The sequence below is a fragment of the Antechinus flavipes genome, chromosome 3 (genome assembly GCF_016432865.1).
Source record: "Antechinus flavipes isolate AdamAnt ecotype Samford, QLD, Australia chromosome 3, AdamAnt_v2, whole genome shotgun sequence".
Lineage (NCBI taxonomy): Eukaryota > Metazoa > Chordata > Mammalia > Dasyuromorphia > Dasyuridae > Antechinus > Antechinus flavipes.
Window position 1 is genome coordinate 256,648,054 of NC_067400.1, and position 15,121 is coordinate 256,663,174.

The window sequence follows — 15,121 nt, forward strand, 5'->3', positions numbered from 1 at the left end:
TGGAAGTGTTTTTTCCTCCTGATACCAATTGATAATAATATTTAACATTTTATATAATTATAAAATTATATAATTTTATATAATAACCATTAGTTACCATTTTATGGTGCTTTAAGTTTTGTAAAGCATGGTTACATAGGTTATAATTTACCCTTCAAGTCATTATTATCCTTATTTTTCAGATGATAAAACTGAAACTGAGAAATTAAATGATGTTTGGGATAGGATTCAAATAGGTTTTCATGGTTTTCTGCCAGTACATGGCTTCAGTTTCACTTTCTCATTACATAGCTCCAATGAGCAGAAGTTCTGATGCAGTAAGTATAAATTTGATGTTAGGGGAAAAAAAAACTTCCTAACAATAGGGGTATCCAAGAGTAGACTGGGCTGTCTCAGTTTCTCCTCCATAGAAATCTTCACTTAGAGTCTGGATGGCCACTTTTCAGATATGTTGATGATGATGATGACGATGGCAATGATGATGATGGTGGTGTGATGGTGGTGAGGAGGAGAACAGTTAACATTTATTCAGCATTTTAAAGTTTTCAAAGTGCTCTCATTTTTTCCCTTATCTGGTGGGGGAGAGTTAAGGGGATAGATGCTTATGTTCTAATGGGATATGGGTGGGATTCTTGATGGCTGCTGAGACACCTTCCATAGCTCAAAAATCCCGTGATTCTTTGATTTCTTGAGACTAGCATCCGAATACTTTATTCTTTTAAAATTTCATTTCATTAGATATCTTATTGAAAACACTTCTAATAAGAGCACATTTTGCCTTAGAAATTTCTAGTTTCTTCCCTTCTTTTTTGCAGGTAGATAAGTATTGTGGAAAATGCTTTTATCTTGGAGTAAGAGGTCTTAGATTCTAATCCTAGTTCTTCCACTTAATGCATGAACCTGGGAAAGGTATTTTCATTTCTGTGAGCTTCTTCCTCTTCTTTATTTGCAAAATGACAATATTTATACTAGAGTTGTTATGAGAAAGCACTCTGTGAATATTTTAAAAAGCTACATAAATGTAAGCTATTATTATGTGGTCATGATGGAATGGTGAAAATAAAACTGTCCTTGGACACAAGTTAAAGTGCAGACACCAACACTCCCTAAATAGGTAATCCTGGGCTTAGTACTTAACCTCTTTGGGCCCCATATTCCTCATTGGTAGAATGGAGATAATAACTAATACTAGTATTACTTACCTCTTAGGATGGTTGTGGGGGAAAATGCTTTTATATACTTTATATCTGAGAGATGTTATCTTCTGTGTTGTTTCTTTCTTTAAACTTGGTGTTAGGAGAAGAAAACTTCTCTGAAAACATTTCTGAAATGTCCCCCTCCATCTATTACAACTTAGGAGTCTATAATACATTCTGTTACCCCTCATCCGTTGGGCAAGAGCTTCTTCTTTGTCCTTTCCCTCTCTTGCCTCATGGGAATTTGGGGAGTCTAACTGTTCATATATCTTTTCCCAAAGATCCCTGTCTCTCTTCAACCCTGAGGAGAGATGAATTTGAAGTAGAGAGAAGGAAACATTGACCAGTATACAAATAGATCAAATCAATCCTAGTGATCAATGGTATGAATCTTGCAGGAAGTTCATACTCACATTCCAATAATTGCTACGTGTGAGGAGGTATCTAATTTTTTGTGGTGGAAATGAAAAGCATTTATTGGAAGTCCAAGGATCTGAGTTCAAATTTAACTGTGAAACTTAATTCTTATTTTTAGGATCTTGGTTCTTTAGGGTTTTTTTGGGCTTCACTTTCCTTATCTATAAAATGATGGGATGGGATTAGACAACCTCTAATGTCTTTTCCAACTCTAAATCTATAATCCCATGATTTATGCTGGAATCATGGCTCTGCTGTTAGCTAACAGTGTGATATTAGAAAAGTTTCTTAGCTTTTCTAAGCCTCAGTTTCTTTTTTGATAAAATATAGGGATTGGACTAAGATGACTTCTAAAGTGACATAGCTTTAAATCTTTTTGTGTTATGATTCTAGTTCCTTTACTCATTAAGCAGATAAGTCCAAATATATGTAAAAAAATTTCTAATTATATAAAATAGGTACTACTATTTTTAATTATATATGCAGAAATGTATAAGGTCTGTTTCATATCAACTGAAAATTAAAGAGATAGGATAACTACCTATCTGCAGAGGAAGGCACGTGATAAATCAATTACTCCAATGGGTCAGAAAGAAAATGAATAGATTCTTTTTGTTCTAATACTGGGGAAATATTTCTCTAAACATTCGAATCATGTCTTAGCCAGCAGACTAGTTTTTTTGACAAAAGGTTTTAGAAAGGCAAGTTCTGTTGTTGCTATTGATATCTTAAGTAAGTTATCAGGAAAACTTGTATTTTAAATTCTGAACTTCCCCATTTTTTCACCTTTTTTTAAAGTCAAAGTTTGACATTTTTGTGACAAACTGTATGCTCTCTCCTATAATTTCTTGCTGTCAAAAAGGAGTAGGAGTCAAAGTTGTTCAGTTCCAGTCAGAAACACTTGAATTAAATTCAGATAGGGGATCAAGTAAAGAAGTCACACAGAGGTTAGCATTTTCATATCTAATGTCCAAAAGCTAATATTAGGTAATGTAGTAACATAAATAATTAACTGGATCTAGAGTCAGAAAGACCTGAGTCCAAATCTTATTTCATATACTTATTTCATATATTTCATATACATTGAATATACATATGAATTCATATACTTGCCCAGTGATTCTAGGCAAGTCACTAAGGCAATTCAACCTGTATTAGTTTCCTCAGATGTAAAATGGGGATCATAATAGCACATTCATCACAAGACTTTTGTGAAGATCAAATTACATAGTGTTTGTAAAGCAATTAGGACAATGCCTGACACATAGTAGCTGTTTAATATTTGTTCCCTTCCCCCTTTCTATTACTTAACTTATTATTAGCATATAATATTTATATTTTATAGCATATATACAATTTCTGTATTAACATGCTGACTTTGAAAGTTACACTGAAACCAAGGACTCTTCCTTTCTCATCACCTTTACCCTTTTATTGACTAGTATCTAATCCTAGAGAGCCAAAAAAAAATGTAGCAGTAGGTATTTTCTTGGGCCTTCCCAGAGCTGAGAGATCAAAACACATTCAAAAGCTAAAGAATGTTCTGCAACCTGAACTGCTTTTCATTCCACCCACAGAAAGGAAAATTCCAGGAGTTGGAATTTTAACCATTTGAACCACAGGCAAATGTTGGGAAGAAATGAATGTTGTCTTGAAAATATAAAAATAAAACCCATGGAATTCTTTCTGCATTAAAAATATGTCTGTAGGCCATTATAATTTGTGATCAAATGACCTTTTTAAAAAAATATATAGTCCAAAATATTATTTCTTTTGTAAAAATTATTAACCTTCAGTCCGGGGATGAGGTCTCTGGATATATTTCAGGAACAGAAAATGAACTTAGGGAAAAAAATCCATCCTTATTTTTTTACCAACTGCTAACTGAAATTTAACAGTGTTTTCAATTATTTAATAACATTATTCCTAATTTTTTTTTTTTTTTTACCAACCATGATGCAAAACAAATTAAGAACCTATGACTTGTAGAGGTGCAGTGTTATAGCTATTAGACAGGTGCTATGTCTATTAGGAAAAAATGGATTTTAATCACATCTCAGACCCATTCTAGCTTTGTGACTTAGATGAACCACATAATTTTTCGGAGCCTCATTTCTATAGGCATTATGGTATTATGGATAAAAAGCTATTCTCAAAATCATAAAGTCCTGGGTTCAAATCTTTCCTCTGACAATTTGCTACATAACTCTAGGAACTCTCCAAGACTTAAGTAGCAGAGAAAGTGGAGATCCGTATCAGTACTGGCACTTTCCTGACTAGGTATATCCTACGTGTATAAAAATTATAGACTTGGTCCAACTCCCCTCTTTCCAAATGGTAATAATAATAGACCTATATCACAGAGTTGTTTTAAGAATCAGAGAAACTAATACATATAAGGTTCATACAACCTTGAATAGTTGCATAAATATGTATTGTTATTATGATTATTTCCACAAAGTCATATTTTTTCAGATTTGTGTTCATTAGATATAGGGAGTAGGAAGCCCCAGTGAGTAAGAGCTGGAGACACTGAAACCACAAGTAGTGGACATTGAGACAATGGGGAAAAGATTCTGGAAAGGGTTTGACATGGTAACACAAAGTAGTGATAGTCACATGGGGGGAAAAGTATGTAAAGTGTTTTGCTAGCTCTAAATTGCAAAAAACAAAAACAAAAAACCTCAAACTTTAGAAATATCATTGTTCTTGTCTTGTTCAATGAGATTCAGTAGAAGTTGTCCTGGTTTAAGTCACTTTAATCTTTTATTTTCCTTTATACCTAATATCCTTGGCCAAATATTTAGTTGGATAAAACAACTATTTTAGCAGTTATTTTAGGAAGTGTTAGGATATAAATTCATCTTCTGTAGGCTCACTGAAAACATCCTTGGTACAAATTCCTTAACAGACAAGATGATGGGAATGATAAGTACTCAAACCATTCCCACATGAATTTGATTTTTTTCCTACTAAGTCTATATATTTTGAAAACTTTTTGTACCAGGTAACAAGGAAGTTAAAGATATTTGGTATGACAATAAATATTACAACTACCATTCTTATGTTTTTATGGATCAATGCAAGATAATTATGGGCAATAGTTTGGTCTTTAATAAAATTCCAATTCCAATATGCTTAATTGGTTGAATTTTCAAGGATTTTTTGAAGTCTATATTTGCAGCGTGTGGATTTGTCATCTGTCAGCCTCTGGAAGATAGGAACTTTTTAAAGTATAATTCTAATCACTATGTCATGTTTTGCTAGGTATTTGATAAGTACTAAAATTTGTAGGCTACAGCAATATGATGCACAATTTTTATTGTTTCTTTTAAATATCTTCATTGGTTGCTAAATTGAAGCTTATTAAGCTGACGTTTCATTATTTTTCATAAATAAATATTCATGACTCTGCCATTTGTTTGATGTTTTGTTGCTAATATGTTGTTGTATTAGTTCATGTGAATGTCACCCAGAGGGGGCCTTTTGGTTCTGTTCTTGGACCTTAGTTATTTCATAGGTTCCAGTCAGAAATGAATTGCTTTTAGTTACATTAGATAAGTATAATGGAGTGTACATGCTATTTACTTTTTCTACCATTAGTATCATTAACATTATCTTTTTTCCCCATTTTTGTAATGGAACACAAATAGAAATGACTGAAGAAGAAATCTCTATTCTGTTATTATTTTCATATATTATCTTTAAGATTATTTGCAAAGATGGGTAAAATGCATTTTATGATGGAAGAAGAATATTAAAATGTAAGTTCATCTTCTACAGAGTCACTGAAAACATCATTAAAATAATCCCAACATCATATGGAATGATAGCAATGGCATGTTCTCACTTGACTTTGATTTTTTCTACTAAGCTTCCATATTTTGAATGTCTTTCTATGTAGTTTGGAGATTATAATTATGAAGATATTTATTTAAAATATTTAAGAAATTGAGGGTAATAATTCTGTCTGTCATCATGCTCCAGCTCCATTACATTTTGTTGTATTTCCAAAGTAATTTGGAGATTATTGTTTATCTTATGGGAATTTGTTGATTATATTATTATTTATTTATTTATTTTTAGAGATAAGATTCTGGTGTATAATTCTAGCCATTTGATGGTGTCTTTCTAGACATCTGGCAGATGCTAAATGATATATAGTTTCTACTACTTTATTATTATTAATTAAAGCTTTTTAATTTTCAAAACATATGCAAGAATAATTTTTCAACATTAACCCTTGCAACTCTTGTATTCCAATTTCACCCCTTCTTGTCCCTCCCCTAAATGCCAAGTAATCCAATATATGTTAAATGTGGTAAAAATAAATGTTAAATCTAATATAGGCAGACATATTTATACAATTATCTTGCTGCACAAGAAAAATCAAATCAAAAAAATAAAATGCAAGCAAACAACAACAAAAAGAGTGAAAATGCTATATTGTGATCCATCCTCAGTTCCCATAGTCCTCTCTCCAGAAATAGATGACTCTCTTCATCACAAGATCATTGGAACTGGCCTGAATCATCTCATTGTTGAAGAGAACTATGTCCATCAGAATTGATCATCATATAAACTTTTTGCCTTGTACAATGATCTCTTGATTTTGCTCATTTCACTCAGCATCAGTTCATGTAAGTCTCTCCAGGCCTCTCTGAAATCATCCTGCTGATCATTTCTCATAGAACAATAATATTCCATAACATTTATATAGCATAACTTATTCAGCCATTCTCCAAATGGTGGACATCCACTCAGTTTCCAGTTTCTTGCCACTACAAAAAGGGCTGCCACAAATATTTTTGCACACATGGGTCCTTTCTGATGGATCAAAGAATATGTACATTTTGATCATAGTTCCAAATTGCTCTCCAAAATGGTTGGACCAGTTCACAACTTCACCAACAATGTATTAGTATTTTCCACATCCCCTCCAACATTTGTCATTATCTTTTCCTGTCATCTTAGTCAATCTGAACTGAGGTGTGTAGTGGTACTTCAGAGTTGTCTTAATTTGCATTTCTCTGATTAATAGTGATTTAGAGCATCTTCTCATATGATTAGAAATGGTTTTAATTTCTTCATCTGAAAATTTTCTGTTCATATTCTTTGACCATTTATTAATTGGAGAATGACTTGAATTCTTATAAATTTGAGTAAATTCTCTCTATATTTTAAAAATATGGCCTTTTATTAGAACCTTGGAATGTAAAAATGTTGTCTTAGTTTATTGCTTCCCTTCTAATCTTATCTGCATTAGTTTTGTTTGTACAAAAAGTTTTTAACTTAATATAATCAAAATTATCTATTTTTTCAATAATAAATTCCAGTTCTTTTTTGTTGACAATTTCCTTCCTTCTCACAGATCTGAGAGGTAAACTATCCTTCGTTCTTCTAATTTGCTTATAATATTACTCTTTATGTCTAAAACTAATTCTACCTTATCTTGATATAGGGTGTTAAGTGTAGGTGATTGCCTAGTTTCCTAGAATTTTCCCAGAAATTTTTGTCAGTGTTTTTATTCCAAAAGCTGGGGTCTTTGGGTTTATCAAACACTAGATTACTATAGTCATTTGTCCTGCTACCATTTTATTATTTAGTATTCATCAATAAATATATTTAACCCCCTTAAGATAGTTTTTATGTAATTTCTGGTGGCAAGTAACCACTGATCCTGTATTGCTGTCACAAACCCATATGTTTGTGATAATATGTGTGATAAAATGTAATAAAATCTGCATGACAGCCATTTGTTTGATATTTCTTTGATGACACATTGTTAGGTTTATGTAAGTGTTGCCCAGGGGAGGACCTTTTGATTTCACTCTTAGGTCTTAACTGTTTCATGAGATCCATCTGGAGGTAAACTATTTTTGGTTAAATTTGGCACATCTTGTGCCATATGAACCAGTGCCATATATCTACTCCACACTTTTACTATTGCTTGTGAAGTAAGATATGTTCTCAAAATATTTCTGCAAACTTTTAACTTGATTATTCTATTCTCTGAGAACATCTATTAATCCACTTCTTTTTTTGATGAAAAAGTGTTAATATATCTTTGTTGAAACTTTTATGAAATTTTATGGAATTTTATTTGTACATCTTCTTGATTCCATTTTACTTTCTAAAGTATATATTAACACTATTATTGTGTATGTGTTAATGGCTTTAAATGTGTCATTGCCATCATGTATTGACTTTAGACTGCCATTCAATTTCTGAACATACTCAATTCTAGATTTCATCTTGTTGACTTTGTATTCAATATGTCTTTCCCAAAAAAGACAAAGTCAATTTAATATTTGAATTCAAGCTTGAAAAACTTCAATCTCCTCAAGGCAAATTAGCATTCTTAAACTAAGCCTAAATGACATTTTCTTATCACTGGAGACAATCTCCACAAGGTGAAATAATTGTTAGTATGTTTTTCTATAGAGAAACATAATGATGTCATTCATGCAATCAAATGCAGATGTAAACTGGGTTTGTTTTATTTGTTTTTATTCTTTTGTTGTATATGACTAAGCAATCAATTCTCAATTCTCAGTCAAGACTGTAAATTGTAAAGGAGGTGCTAATCTGAGTTGGCAGAAGAAGATAGTGGTAGTTCCATATACTAATGAAATTACAGGCCTGGTTTCCTTTTTCTTCCCTCCCACACACCATGTCTCACCTTAAGTGTGGAACTGTGTCAAAGGCTGGACAATATCAACAAACATAAAGATCCTTTTGGGGCATTTATTCAATAATCATTCAATTGAAAATTGTTCTTTATTTTGGCATATGTTTTTGACCAATTTTTTTTTTTTTGGTTTTAAACACACACACACACACACACACACACACACACACACACACAAACACATATGTACATATTTAAGTGAAACAAGCTATGAATGTTTTGTATAAAGTATGGAAACATCTAATTGACCTAATAAAGTACCTTTGGTAGTCTAGTCTTTAATAAAAATGTGATGCCTTCTGTTAAGAGAGAAGGGATCATGATTGTATTGAAGAAACATTTTAAAAGAGTTTCATTAGTAATTTCTGTCTGACTAAAGTGCTTAAGCCAAAAATAAAAAATCTTTAACCATACGTGCTATTTTATAACTTTATAGGTAAGCTAAAGTTTCAGCAACTTTTGCTGTAACTATTCTGTTTTCCTTTATCTTAATGGTATGTAAAACTTTTTTCTCATTTGTTCCAGCTTGCATTGTCATTGTGTTTGATTCCTTTAAATATCTAGAAATTTTCCATTTTCCTTTAAGGGTTATCTCCTCTCTAATTTTTTTTTTCTTTTCAAGTGTCTATATCGGACTTTTAAAGCCTTTTTTGTGTCATGAAACTCCACTTCTCCTTGGCATCCAAAGAAACCTAAGAACTCTTCAGAATCACACTTTTGTTTAAGTTCATAATCAAAGAAAATGACAAAATTAATGTAGATGTTGTAAATATAAAGATGTAGTTTTCCCTATTGAAATTCACAGGGAGCTATGGAGCCATTAAGAACTTTTAATTTGTAATTTTCAGACTGCCAGTCTTTTGATTGATATGGAAATTTTTGGGAGTGCTATTTTTACTACTTGTACCACTCTAAACTTTTGACTTTCACTTTAAAGAGCTGATTAAGGGTATCAAGAATTTCTGTTACACTTTATTTTTTTTTTCTGCTTTTATTTCCCATGTATCATTTTGTTTCATAAAAATCTTTTTAAAAAACTTTTTTGCCAAAAACTGTGGGAGAATGTATTCATTTTATATTAGTTACAAAAGATTCAAAATGCCAAATATAGCATGATCAGAGTTGAGTCTTTATCCCGGATTCCAATGGTCTAACTCCCAAAGATCATTCCTTTCTCATAGAGACATGCTCCCCTAAGAATGTACCCAGTCAGATTCATTTGTCGGTACAAGAAAGATATGACAATCTCAGACCTTATGGTACTGACCATATTCTCACCATTTCTGCCTCAAAGATATACCTGCTCTGGTGGTCAAGGCCAGCTGCACTGAAACATTTCCAGCAGGTGAGTTATTTCTTATTTGTCCCAGTATTATTTTGCTTTTCTGTGTTACCAGATCACAAAAGGAATTGCTTGTTTCAATGTCTTCTTTATCAAGATGATTATCATGACAATTCTGAGAAGAGCCATCTTATATAGTCTTATGCCAATCCCTCTATTACTTAGATTGATAGGAAATAGTTAATCATCATGGCTAAAGTGTTAACCTAATCAGTGGTATTGCCAAGGACCAATGCTTCTACCAGGCCCTCCCAGCTACTAGAGCAGCTTCAAGGAGCACAGAATTCTTATCTTACCAACATTTCCTTACTTGACTGTTCCTTCCCACTCACATCCATGACATGAACAAGAGTTGATTATTGTTGTTATTGTTGTTGAATATTTGCAAAGTAAATCAAACGACCCCTGCTCAATGATGTTTGTATGAAATGGTTAACTGGGAAGCAAATGCAACCTTTTCAATCATTTGTCCAGAAAAAGAGGAAGTAGCAGAAATTTTGAATCCTCAAGAAGAAGATATGCTTTTCATTAGTAACCTAGGAGTATGAGTTTGTTTTTATATTTCTGTAGAAATCTCATGTCTATGAATAACACCATGTGATGAAGTGGACATTTTCTTTTTATCACTTTGCAGTTTTTAAAAGTTAGGATGCAAGCATATGTTCATTTGCAGTATATTGCTACTGGGGAGCAGACTGGCTTTTCTTAGGCTTCCTCTGGTTAAAGGACACCAGCAGATGGTGTTCTTTGATTTTTGCATCATCATTCACATACAACATTTTTTTTAAAGGTCAAACTTCTTCATCTGTAAAATGGCACTGGATACTTTGGACAGGTCCATTCCAGATGTAGATACTATGATTTGCATGACCTTATATTACCTTGATCTACTACCAAGAATAACTCTATCTCTAAACTACAGAAGACACATAGATTCCAAAGTGGCAAATATACTTTCCTGGGTGCTCTACTCTAATTCTTCTGATGAAAATAAATACAGAAGCCTCTCCAGCTTTGGTGGATTTATTTCTACCTTAGATCTATTCATGTTGTCCTGATTCTGGGGTAAGATTGAATATGAGAGTATTTTCTCTCTCCCTTCTTATCAGTCTGGACTACCATGATAAAGGGAATTTTCCCCAAAGATTGAAATCCCACCCTCTTCCTCATTTTTGTCAGTGGGTGTATGACATAATACTCATCCCCCCCCCAATATGTATTACAACTATTTAGAGGTTTGCAAGTTTATTAACTAAATGAATGAATGAACAAGCAACTAAATAAATGAGCAAATAAATAAATGAAGGGATAAGTAGATAAATAAATAAAAGGATAGGAACTTTGCTTTAGATTGCTTTTGACTCTACACAGAATTCCAGTCTGAAATATCAGCTTAGCTCAAGTATTTCCTGATCTATAGATCTTTCTCTTTTGCTTTTAATTTTTTGATATAAATTTTTATGTTCCCTTTTGTTTACTGAAAAATGTCAACAATATCCTTCTTGCTGATATAACTGAAGACTATGTAAGAGTTTTAGGAATTCTACTAGAGCTTATTGGTTCATTGGATATCATGAGCCTAATCTGTACTATAATAAACCAGTTATTAAAATGTCTCTTTGTAGTGTTAATGATGATTGACAGCTATCTTTATCTATGCATCTCTGGATATTTTTAATCATTTAGTTCACTAAAATTCAGAGATTGCTATCCTGCATTCTAGAGATAGTCCTGGAGGTAGTGGCTCCTACTACAGTTTATGAGTCCCCGTTACAATGTGCTTCATATTTAAAATTAGTTAGTAGACTTTGTAAACTTTAGCAAAGGCATTTATTAAGATGATACAGTAAGAACAGGAGGTGTGAAACATTCCTCTTATAACTGTGGGGCTCATTCTCCCATTAATACCCTCAAAGTCTAAAAGAAGAGTGAGTTCAAACTTAGATTGCAATAATGGTAAAGGTGCAGATGTGGGAAACACATATAGTATATGTAATAAAATAACCTCATAATTTCCAGTAATGCAGAGCTTGGAAATTCTTTTTTATTTCTTAGTGCTTATTCAGGTCTCATTAGGCATAATATTTCTTCAGGGTTATTGTTCATTTGAATTCTTGGAGTTTGGTTTATCTGTCTGGTGTCAGTTCTTTTCATCCAGTGGCCAAGATCCTATAATCTTCTCAAGCTGATTGAAGAAGATATTCACACATATAGTTGCAAAGAAAAAATCTCTAAACCTCCTTTATACTTGGACATTCTGTGACTATATCAACTGAAATGAGAACTCCCTTCTTTATGTAAATCTTAACAAAACAGAGCCAGAAAGGTAAATCTGCAACTAAAAATATCATTCAATAAATTAATACAAAACAAAATAAAACAACAACAAAAAATAATGTTAGGGGCAGCCAGATGGTGCAGATTCAAAACATTGAACCTGGAGGCAGAAGGTTCTGAAGGAGGCCTGATATGCTCATATCTGTCCTCAGATATTTAACATTCACCAGTTGTATGACTCGGGCAGTTCCAATTGCCTCACCAAATAAATAAATGAATGAATAAAATTTATAAAGGAAAGAATAAGTTATTGCTAATGTTAATTAACAACAATGTTAAGAATCGCTTAGCTGTCATTCATATAAATTTCCTAGGTGTCTACTTATTATGATACAGACACAAATACTAGTCATAATCTGTATTCTTAAATTTCCTCTATTGACATAAATTTTTGTCAGTTGATGGTATTTCAAAATCAGTTATAACTATATTTAGTTTTTCAACAGATTGTTGATTTAGTCAACATTCTTGTGAACTTTTCCCTTTATAGAAATGTGTTTGTTGAATGTTTGTGACACTGAGCTCAAAACTAGACCAGAAGAAATTCATAGCAATATTTAACATCTCATTCTCAAATCTCACTGAGCAATTTCTTTTGTAACTTTTTAATGTATTTATCTTAGAGTGTGCTGCAGCCAGCTCAAACTAGCTAGTGACAACTTGTTGTTAAATATTTTACTGTAAGCATTTATACCTCATTGCTGTTGTTGAGTCATTTTTCAGTTTTGAACAACTCTTTGTGATCCCATTTGGGTTTTAAAAATTTTATTTTATTTGAAAAAACAGTAAGAAAAAAATTAACAGAAAAGAAATACAAAACAAAACAAAAGGGAACATTGTCACATGCCCAGCAGAACATCAGGGAGGATTCAAAATATATAACAACAAATTACCAGATCAAGAAAATATATGTATTAGTAGAAGAAATTATATATGCCTACTTTTTTCTTTACTTCCTTTTAAATTGTTCTTTGGTTGTCTGCTGCACACTTTATTTATTTTATTCTTTTTTCCCTCTTTCATCCCCTCCTTTCACTCAAGCAAGCTACAATTAAGAAAAGATATATATTATGTGTTCATATGTAGATATACACGTGTACATACAGTCTCATACACACACACACACACACACACACACACACACACACACATATGTCTTTCTTATCCCTGCTGACTCTTTAATCATTTGAGGTTTTCTTTGCAAAGATACTGGAATGGTCTGACATTTCCTTTTTTAGCTCATTTTACACATGAGGAAATTGGAACCAACAGGGTCAAGTGATGAATCTAGAGTCCCACAGCTCTTATCTAAGACCAAATTTGAATAAAGGAAAAGTACTCTTCCTGACTTCAGAACCATAGTCTCTTATGCCACCTAGCTGGCACCTCAAAAATGGAGAAATGTTGAAAGGACTGATTTATTATTTTGGTGGTTGTTTAGAAGTAAGGAAATGATGCTGAAAATGTTAATAGTTCGTATTAAATTTAAAATGCCATGTCTGCATTTTTCCAAAGAGCTGATTGTTAATGATTTACTAGTACATCTTTACTTATTATAAAAGATTGAAGTATTTTTGTCGATACTTTACCTTTTGAACAGGCTTTCAGGCTTCTTAAGGGTAGAGATACTACTGTATCCAAAATGTCTCTTCCAATTAGTAGCCCAAAACTTCCATAGATTTGCAGCTGAAAAGGACCTCAAAGTTTACCTAGGCCAATCCTCTTCTAATGGGGAAAATGCAACTGGAAGCTTGTGTGATTGGTCTAAGGTCACAAAACCAGTAAGTGACAGAATTTGAACCCAAGTCTTCTGACTCACAGTAAATGCTAAAGAAAAGTTTGCCATATCATGTTGTATTTTATTGCCTTTTACTATGAATGAGTTCCTCATCACAGCAAGTAGAGCCTTTAATAGTCATTTGCTAGCAAGTTAGACTTTTTAGGTATTGTTGGAGAAATGTTCTGGAAAAGAAATTAAAATCAAGTTTTGAAAACTGAATTCTAAAAGCAGTGTCCAAGGCACACACGGATATTTTTATTTGGAGAACTAGTTAACATTCAGCTGTTAACATGAATTATTGCCTCCTAGTAATAATTAAGGTCCTCCCTTCAGTTCTATGTTGGTACCTCATTGTGGTGTGGAGATGACCTGAGGTTCTTTTTAATGATATGCGAGTGGAGCACAAATTATGGAAGGTCTTACCAAATAGAAATAGCTTTAAATAGAATTTGTGGATATATCTGTGTGTCGGTTGTATCAAATCCAGTTTCATTAAGTTCCTGGAAGCTCATCACAAGAAGCTTATCCACCAGGGGATGACTCTTTTGAGCCAGTACATCTCATCAAAATAGCTAGCATTTTTAGAATGCTTTAAATTTTACAAAAAAATCTGCAAATATTAGCTTATTTGTTCTTCACAGCACCCCACAGATGCTATTATCTTCATGTTACAGATGAAGAAAGAAATATTATACATAGTATCTGAGGTTGAATTTGAACTCAGGTCCTTCTGAATCTACTGTGCCACCTAGTGGTTTAATGGAGGATTTATGAATTGTATGAATGGAAGGAATCCCATCGTTGCTCTTTGAATTAATGGTGTAAGCAATAAATAAATAAATAAGTGAATGAATGAATAAATAAATAAATGGATAGATAAATAAATGAATGAATGAATAAGTAGGTAGATAGATAAATAAATGAATGAACAAACAAACAAATTAATTAATTAATTAATACAGAATGAACTTTCCCAATGTCTTGCAGAAGGTTATTTGACAAAGAAAAGTGAGATGCACTTAATGAATGTTATCAGATTATCATTTCTTTTCCAGTCTCTAGACTAGAGAAAAACTAAAGGTTGTCAGAAACTCAGGCCCACAATTTGGAAATGAGAGCATATCTGACAACTTGTTCAAGTAAATTTTACAAATAAGTCCCCCAATTTTCCCAATTCTTTTTCCTAAGGACCAATTCTTGAAAAAAGAAAGATAGGGAAAGGGAAAAAAAGGGACAAAAAAGTTACTTCATTCTATTACCTATAGGCAAAGCTAAATTTCATAGATGCTAGATTTAATTCTGAATTTAGATCTTGATGCATTTCCTTACATTGCTAATGCTTCCAGTGACTGTCAGCC

At 32.5% G+C, this 15,121-nt stretch overlaps 1 long non-coding RNA gene across 1 annotated transcript in view; it reads left to right on the forward strand.

Moving 5' to 3' along the window:
* The window catches only part of LOC127553893 (uncharacterized), a 77,061-nt gene that overhangs the window by 38,561 nt on the left and 23,379 nt on the right, over positions 1-15,121 (forward strand). Inside the window, exon 3 of the long non-coding RNA XR_007951838.1 lies at positions 9,599-9,649. This is a non-coding gene — a long non-coding RNA (uncharacterized LOC127553893). The remainder of the gene's footprint in view (positions 1-9,598; positions 9,650-15,121) is intronic.